Genomic DNA, 9,362 nt, shown 5'->3' on the forward strand with positions numbered 1-9,362 from the left:
CGGCGTTCAGCGCGTTTACACCTTTCCCGCAAGCAGAGGGCAGAAGCGGGAGAAGTTGGGGAGGGGGGCACAAGGCGGGTCGGCCAATAGGGGCGCGCAGGGGTCGAGGAGGGGGCCCTGGAGAACGGAAGGGCTGAGACGGGGAAGCAGAGAGGAAAGGGATGCAAGAGGCGACGCGACCGTTGATTGGGCTGTTTGAATGAGACGCCACCACTGCCCAGTACGCGCGCGCGCCCTGACGCCCAGGAAATCGCGCACGCGACTAACGGTCGGCTTGGGAGCCTGGGCGGGGCGAGAGGAGGCGGGACTTGGGGGGTTTAAACGGATGATGGAAGGCACTCCGGCCAATAGGGACGCGCAATCGTGGACCGGCGTCACGAGGCTCGCACGGGCCAATCCTTGACGGAGAAGGGATTGCCAAGGGGGTGGGAGCAGTGGAGAACGACCAATGGGGGCTCGGCCTAGCGCGGGCCAAGCCGATCGCAGCCAACGAAATTCCTTGGTTTTTGTATATGCAAATGAGGCGTACACCGCCTCTCGTGCCCTCTCCTCAGCGGGTGGTGGGGTTGGGCGCTGGGGATCGATCTAAATTTTTCTACGAGGCGCCATTTTGTGCTGAGAATGACCTGTGACCTGTGTCCTGGGTTGCTGAGGTTCAAACACCAGTCAGCACGGCCTCGAAGGCTTGGACCTCTGTCCCCGGCCAGACGTCAGTCACGACGCCGGGCCTCAGTTTCCTCCTGTGGGAAATGGGCGCGGGGATCCCTCATGATGACCGAGAAGGAAGAAGGAAGAGTCCCCAGGCCCTCTTCGCGGCCGGGCCCGGCCCGTGATTGACCCGCGGCCCCCAGCCGGACAGGCCCTCACTGGCACTCAGTTTCCCTGTGTGGGAAATGGACACACCGCGGCCTCAGGCCTCAGTTAGTGAAGTGGTCCCGCCTCTGCCTCCTCCCGGGGCGGCCCTGTGCTGGTACCCAGCGAGGAGGAGGAGCGGAAGCGGAAGTGGCCTCCCGGGCTCGTGTGCGGCCGTCTCAGGCCCTCGGCTCAGCTAGGCGCAGCCCGGCTTGGCCACAGCGTCCTGCAAAGGCGCGTGGCTGACAGCTTCCCCTCATTGGGCCTCGGCTTCCGGGACAGGAGGCGGGGACGTGTGAGACCCCGCCGCTGCAGTCGTATAATAGAGAGCTCGCGTGGGGTCCGCCCTCACGCCGCACCCGGAACCTCAGCCTGCTGCGAGCGGACGCTTCCGGCCGGTGGAACAGACAGGGACCCTGAAGGACGGGCGTCCAGTGACTTGCCCAGGGCCCCCCACCCCGGCTGGGACCAGACAGAGGTGGTAGTCAAGCTCTGTCTCAAAAACCCGCCCAACAGCCACGACGATGGTGAGAATAACGGTGGTTATTTATTCCGTGCCTGCCGGGTGCCAGGCGCGGTTCCGGCTCCTTGCGGGCTTGATCTCCGTCCTTGCGGCGTTCCTGGCAGGTGCATGTTGTTAGGATTCCCCTCCGGACACCTGCGTTCATTCAATGACTTTTTTGCTTTTTGAGCACCTACGATGTGGCAGGCAGGATGCTATGGGGACATGGCAGAGTAGAAGGGACAAAATTCCTGCTCTCATGGAGCTTACAGACCCCGGGGAGCCAAACAGTAAGGAAGTAAGTATATTGCATCATGTCGGCAGGCGATGAAGATTTTGAAAAATAAGAAATCAGGGCCAGGGGGACGCGAAGGGAGCAATGGTGGCTGCTTTTGGATCTTGGCTGAGCAGAGAAGGCCTCTGAGGAAGGCTCCTGTGGGCTGTGGAGGGTCTGTGGGAAAAGCATCCTGAGATAAGGGTACGGCAGGTGCAAGGGCCCAGTGAGGGGATTGTGCCCGGTGTGTGTGGGACACCATCAGGAAGCCAGCGGGTCTGGGTCAGAGTGAGGGTGCCGAGGTCAGAGAGGTAAGGGGGCATGGCGGTTATGTCACACACCTGGGCAGTGGTGAGCAGCGTGTTCTTTTCTCCTTTGCGGGCCACTGATCTCTGTCCCAGCCTGCTCCGGTCTACCCCAGGGCAACCTGGACGAAATGTGCAGACGAAGGAGGTTGCTGGGTTCTGGTCAGACTTGGTTTACAAAAACAGGCAGTGGCCAGAGTTGGCCCCCAGGGAGGCTGTATGCTGACCCCTGGGATCCTGCCGTGCCCCAGCCCTGCTAGGAACCTTTCAGGAGCCCTCCTGCCCGCTCCATTTTGAATAAACCCCACATTCCGACGAGGTCCATAAACACACTCTCCCTGAGGACCACCCCCGCCACCTTCTATCTGTCTCCTATAAGCCAAGCTCTGTCTCACCTGGGGACATGTGGACGGGAGTCTGCTGTGCCTGGAGAGCTTTCCATGCCTCTTCTGTCCTCCTCATGGCCTGGGCTCACCTCTCAGAGCGGCTTCCCTCACCTCCACTCCTTCGGTTGTTCGCGTCACCCTCTTTGATCTTCGTGGTCCATCAGAAGTTGTCCACCTCCCCTGACAGATCAGCCCCAGGAGAGCGGGGATTCTGTCCTCAGCCCCAGCAGGGTGCCTGACAGATTCAGGGTCTTCATTCATTCAACAAGTATTTATTGACCACCTACTATGTGCCAGGCACCATTCTGGCACTTGGCATACATCAGAGAACAGAGATCTTTTCCATTGTGGGGCTTACTGTGATGGGGAAAGGCACACATCAAAACAAAATATAGGAGGCTGGCCTGGTGGTGCAATGGTTAAGTTCACATGCTCCACTTTGGTGGCCCTTGGTCCGCCAGTTTGGATCCCAGGTGTGGACCTATGTACCGCTTGTCAAGCCATGCTGTGGCAGGCATCCCGCATATGAAGTAGAAGAAGATGGGCACGGATGTTAGCTCAGGGCCAGTCTTCCTCAGCAAAAAGAGAAGGATTGGCAGCAGATGTCAGCTCAGGGCTTCCTCAGAAAAAAAAAGTGAAAAAAAATAAACAAAATACATGGTATGTTAGAAGGGAGGGGGTGCAGCAGGAAAGAGAAAAGCAGAGCAGGGCGGGGGCTCGGGTTGCCAGGTTGCATGGATGCTGTGGTGAATTTTAAGCCTGGTGGCCAGTGTAGGCCTCTCCAAGTGGGTGGTGTTTGAACCCAAGTTTGAAGGAAGGGAGGAAACGAGCTATGTGCTTATCAGAGGAAGAGCATTCCAGGCAGTGGGAAGAGCTGGAGCAGAGGCCTAGCACATTCGAGGACCTGCAGGGAGGCCAGTGTGGCTGGAAGAGAAGGAGCGAGGGGGAGGGGAACGGGGAAATGAGGTCGGAGAGGTGTGTGTGGTCTAGGGTTGGGGACCAGGGTATCATGCAGGGCCTTCAAGGTGCAGCTCAAGATCAACATCAATAAGATGCACAACATCATTAGCCATCAGGAAAATGCAAGTGCAAACCATAATGAGATCCCGCTTCACACTACCCGGATGGCTATAGTCAAAGATAATAACAAGTGTTTGGGAGGATGTGGAGAAATCAGAACCCTCACATTCAGCTGGTAGGAAGGAAAAATGGGGCAGCTGCTTCGGAAAACAGTCTGGCAATTCCCTAAATGGTTAAACATAGAGTTACCATATGACCCAGCAATTCCACTCCCAAGTATGTAACCCAGAGAAATGAAAACATGTGCACATAGTCATACACAAATGTTCATGACAGCATTATTCACAACAGCCCAAGTGTTCATCAGCTGATGAGTGGATAAACCAAGTGTCATGTACCCGCACAGTGGGGCATTATATGGCCGTAGAAAGGAGTGGAGTACTGCTGCATGCTACAGAATGGATGAACCTCAAAACCTTATGCTGAGGGAAAGAGGCCAGTCACAAAGGACCACATATTATATGATTCCATTTATATGAAATGTCCAGAATAGGCAAATCTATACAGATAGAAAGCAGACTAGTAATTGCGTAGGGCTCGGGGTGGGGGATGGAGTAGGGGACAGGGAGGTGATAAATGGGTACAGATTTTCTTTTGGGGATGATGAAAATATTCTAAAATTGATTGTGATGGTACACAACTCTATGTATATACTAAAAACTATTGAATGGTACTTTTAAGTTGGTGAATTGTATAATGGGACGTGAGTTACATCTCAATAAAACCGTTATGGGAGGAACTGAATGAAGGCCAGAGATGTGGGAAGAGAGAGAGAGGGAGAAGAATGTTCCAAACCGAGCTGGAGGGTGGGCGGTGGGCAGTGGGGGCGGGGAGTGGGGCGCCAGGCTCTGCAGGCCCGAAGGCCGAGCGGAAGAGCTCCACAGAGCGCAAGGGAGCCAGTGAGGACTTGTGATCAGGAGGTGTGAGTGGATTTGGTACTCACATTGAGCCTGTAGCTCGGGGCTGCTGGGTAGAGATTGGATTGGAGGCCCACGGTGGAAGCAGAAAATCCAGCAGTGAGGTGGCTGTGGCTTGGGCTAGGCTGTGGCCATGGCCGCTGCAGAGAAGGGGACGGATCTGAGAACTCCTCAGGACGTGGCCTAGCAACGGGCCTAGGAGTCAGTTTAGGAGACTGGAATCGGCACGGCGGGGGGGGCGGGGGGGGGGCGGGGGGGGGGCGGGGGGGGGACAGGGTTGGGGGGCTTCCTTTGCTAAATACTGATGACCCAGAAACTTTCTTCGATACAGTGAAACCCACATCGTCCCTTCAGCTTGAATTCCAGCTTCCGAAATTAATCGCCATTTCTCCTGTTCACCTGTATTAAATTACCAAAGAAACACGCTTGGAGGGAAATTCACGCAGTTACAGACGTGCCAGAAGTAAAAGCGGGGGGTGTGGCTCTAGCCCTCCCTCTGTGCTGTGTTTGCACACCCTCAGGTAGCCACCCCCAGAGAGGTACTCATCACATCCCCGCACAGTCTGCTGTGGCTGTGTGTGTGGATCGGCTGCTGTGCAGCGTTCCTCCATAGGAGCACCCAGAGTTGCTGGCATTCTCCGACAGAAGGGCCTTGACGGCGGGTCCAGCCTCTGGCTAGAAGCCACAGTGAGCATCCTCGAGCATTATTCTTTGGGCACAGCTGTGAGCTGTTCTGATGGAGAAATTCCTTCTTTTAATGACAGTAGACCTGACACCTCGGATGCGCCCCAAGATTGAACAGAATAACGCCCACTGCTGGTGGAGAAATTCCTGGAAGTGGGATGGCGGGATCAAAGGGTACGTGTGTTTGCAATCCTGCCAAGTGGCCCTTGGCAGCTTCCACTTATTTGGATTCCCACCATCAGGATCTCACCCGTTCATTCAACAAGTGTTTATTTAGCACCAGCCATTTGCCAGGCACTGTTCTAGGTGCATTGATGACCGACACGAAGCAAAGCGCTGCCTTCCTGGGGCTTCCATTCTGGGGGGGAGACGGGTTTAAACCACATACACTACAACCAGCGTGGCCGACTATCCTGGTTTGCCTGGATGCAGGACTTTCAGTGCTAATACTGGGACAGCCCCGGGCTAATAGGTAAGAGAAGTTGGTAGTGTCCAGACATTACTTAACTATAATGAGAGCAGTTAAGGTTCCAGAATGCCGGGGGTGGGGGGTGGGGTGTAATTTTAGGTGAGTGGTCAAGGTAGACTGTCCTCGAGAAGGTGACATTTGAATCAAGAGAGCAAGTTTTGTGGAAATCCGGAGGAGAAGACCATTGCAGGCAGAGGCAGCCACGGACGTCGATGTCCTGATGCAGGAATAAGCCTAAGTATTAGCCATCTTTAAAACTTGCGCCAGTCCTGGGCAGACAAAGGGGCCTGTCTTCATTTTCGTTTCCTTTCTTCCCAGTGAGGCTGAGCTTCTCTTTGTGGGTAAACGCCTCCATCTTAATTTGAGTCCACCGTCTGTGGTCACTAGCAGGTCCTCTGTCCCTCAGCGGCCTTACTGTTTCTAAGCACGGCCTCTGCCTGTGCTGTGGTAAGTGAAGGACGAGAACTACCTGCCTTTGTGCCTGGAAACAGAAGTCAGAGCTTCCCCGGTGGGAGGGCCCTCACGGATCAGTAAATATGCCCCGAATGGGTCAGATGCTCCCTCTAGCGACGGACACACTAGTAACGAAATCCGTCGCCCAGCTCTTCCCCTGCTCCACAAACCCCAGAAAGCAGGGCAGACTTCATGTTGTATAAAAACACACTTTAGTGCTCTAGGGGCTTCTTTTAATGACAGTAGACCTGACACCTCGGATGCGCCCCAAGATTGAACAGAATAACGCCCACTGCTGGTGAGAGTGAGAGCACGTGGACGTTCTCACCTACGTGGACTTGGCAAGGCTTTCGGGATTGCAACTTGGCATTGTGTAACGAAAGTCTTCAAAACACACTTGCCTTCTGACCCAGACATTCACCTCCTGGGGACTCATGCTGGGAAAAGTAAGTGAATGCACCACGCGGTGTGCAAAAGGGTGTTCCTCAAAGTCTTGTTCATAGTAGCGTATTGTTCATGTGTAATGGGAGAAACCCATGTGTGTATTGGTGGGGACTGGAATAAAAACGGCGCTGCCTCCGTGCATCTGTAGAGGATAGAATACTCTACCGCCATCGAAAATTATGGTGAATTTGTCGTCGTTGGAATTGTTGGTGTCTCAAAGAATCCGATGAAGGTACTGGATCCTCTTCCCTCCCCAAAGCATGTGCAAATGCTAACTAATAAATGCCAGAGGAATGGTGAAGTTAGAAAATGATTGTTGGGCAAGCACCGTAATAATCACTGATTCAGGCAAGAGACTCACCCATGGAGCCTGGAAGCAGAAGGAGAAAGTTTGAGGAGGAACAAGTGTCAGCGCCTCTCCTGGTGAGACACTTCCTGTTTACACAGGGGGCCACAGCACCTTCCCGGTGCCCCGGCCAAGGGGTCAGAGCGAATCTCCCCCAGCCTGGTGGTGTCAGTGGTCAAGAGGGCGTACCTCCTGATGCTGACCCGCCCGTCGCTTCTGTGCTTCTGCCAAACACACATAGCCCAGATCTAATCACGAGCACATGTGAACCCCAGGTGCAGGGACACGCTGCAAAATAGCCTGCCGGACTCCAAAGTCATCAGCGAAAAAGACTGAGGAACCACTCAAGTTGAAAGAGCCTCGACAGACACGATCGCCATGTCCAACACTTACTCCCAGGGTGGCAGTATTTCCCTGCAGCTACCGCAGTGTGAAATTGCAGGGTAGAGGGACAGGAAAACTGCTCTCAAGGACAGAATTGGGACAGCTGGTAAACTTGAACATGAACTCGATCAGTGTTAAGTTCTTGATTTTGCTAATTATACTGTGGCTGTGTAAGAGCACATCCTTGTTTTTCAGAAATGTCCCTCAGGGGTAAGTGTATGCAACTTACTCTTTAAAAAATATATGTGTTTATGTGGAAAGAAAGCCATAAAGTAATGTGATGAAATGTTAACACCTGGTGAATTGCAAAAGGTATCCTGGAGTTCTTTGACTTATTCTTGTAACTGTTTTGCAAGTTTGAAGTTATTTCAAAATATAAAGTAAAAAAGCAGTGGGAAAAAAACCACGTGCACACAATATCTGGCGTAGATTTCAGAAGTTTGCAAGCTGTCCTGTCAAACGTGGGTTAAGAAAGGCTGTGCAGAGGCTGTATTTCTGGACAGGTTGAGTTGCAAATTGAGCAAGTGTTAAGTTACAAAGGCAGAAATGCTCTGTCAAATCTCATCCTCGACTTGCCCAACCGAAGCCGGGTGGATGTGGCTCAGATTGCTCTCTTCTTGGTGGAACATACATGAAGTCGTTGCCCGGCATGGATGGGCCATGTTGAATGAAACAGATGTACATGTAAGCCCTGGCGTTACAGCCCAGAAAGGAAAGCTCACCGCCCTGCGTGGGAGAGAACGCGGCTCTGTCTCCTGCCCCACCCGTGCTCCTGGGCACATGCTCAGTGAGGGCAGTGGCAGCCACAGGCTGTACTGTTTACATTTAAATTTAAGCTTTATTATAAAAATGGGTAACACACAGGGCTGGCTGGATGGCATAATGCTTAAATTCACGCGCTTCCCTTCAGTGGCCCAGGGTTCACATGTTTGCATCCCAGGCACAGACCTAGCACAGCTCCTCAAGCCACGCTGTGCCGGCATCCCACATAAAATAGAGGAAGACTGGCACTGATGTTAGCTCAGTGACAATCTTCCTCACACACACACGAAAAAGGGTAATACACTTACCCTCAAATTCAGAAATGCACAAGAATATGCAGTGGCTAGCCCGAAGCCCCAGTTGTTACAGCAACAAGGGTTTATTTTTTCCTCACGCTGTATGTCCATCGAGGCTTGGCTGAGACCCTTGTTTGGCATCATCCTCATTCCGGGCCCCAGCTGATTTGTGTGGGACCCAGTCCGGAAGGAGCAGCCCTTACCTGAAATATTGCCAGTGACCAGAACAGGGGAACAGGGAGAGCATGGGGCTCCTCACGCTGGCTCTCAGAAGCTTCTCCCTGGGGGGACTTCTGCTCAGACTTCAGACACATCACACGGACACATCTAACATCTAGGGGACAGGGAAATACAGCCCTACTGTGTGCCCAGGAGGAGCATCTCTGATGGCTCAGAGAACCCATGCTTAGAGGCGCTGCACCCCGCCCCTCCCCACCCAACACCAGTTATCTAAGGACAAAAACTCCAATGCAAAGAGGCGATTCCTAAGAATGTGCAGACCACCCTCAGATGCACCGGGTGGGGCATTTACAGATGAGCATAACACCAATACTTGAATGCACCGCCCACCTCCTCCTGCCCCATTCCTCCACAGCCCAACAATGAGCCTGAGCAGGTGACAGCTGACCAATGGTGAACGCTGGCCTGCGCTGAAGGGGAGGAGGCTTTCTCGACACAGATGGCGCTCTTTCCTCCCGTGAGCACTGCCTTCTAAGGAGCGTGTGATGGTTAGATTTCAGGTGAACACTTAGCCAGTCTACGGTGCCCAGTTGTTGGGTCAAACATCAGTCCAGGTGTTGTGGTGAAAGTATTTTGTGGATGTGATTAACATCTCCAATCAGTTGACTTTAAGTAAGGAAGATTATTCTAGATGATGTGGTGGGCCTCATCCAAACAGTTGAAGGCCTTAAGAGCAAAAACTGAGGTTTCCTGGAAAAGAAGGAATTCTGTTGCCAGAGTGCAGCATAGAAAGCCTGCCTGAGTTTCTGGCCTGCCTTAGAGACTTTGGATTTGCCAGCCCCGACTATCGCATGAGCCAGTTCCTTAAAATGAATGCACATGTGTGTACACACACACACACACACACACACACACACACACACACACACACACACACGACTCCCTGTTGGTTCTGTTTCTCTGGAGAACCCTGGCTGATATGGAGTAAAGTCTAGTATTTGGGAAGCAAACATTTCAATGCACCAGAG

At 53.2% G+C, this 9,362-nt stretch overlaps 1 long non-coding RNA gene across 1 annotated transcript; it reads left to right on the top strand.

Moving 5' to 3' along the window:
• The first annotated feature begins 8 nt into the window (after window positions 1-8).
• On the top strand, window positions 9-7,513 carry LOC103562874 (uncharacterized). Its single transcript, XR_547758.2, has 2 exons — window positions 9-1,652; window positions 4,648-7,513. It is a non-coding gene; the product is annotated as an uncharacterized lncRNA (long non-coding RNA).
• Window positions 7,514-9,362: the final 1,849 nt, after the last annotated feature.

This window comes from Equus przewalskii, chromosome 9 (assembly GCF_037783145.1).
Source record: "Equus przewalskii isolate Varuska chromosome 9, EquPr2, whole genome shotgun sequence".
Taxonomy (NCBI): Eukaryota; Metazoa; Chordata; class Mammalia; order Perissodactyla; family Equidae; genus Equus; species Equus przewalskii.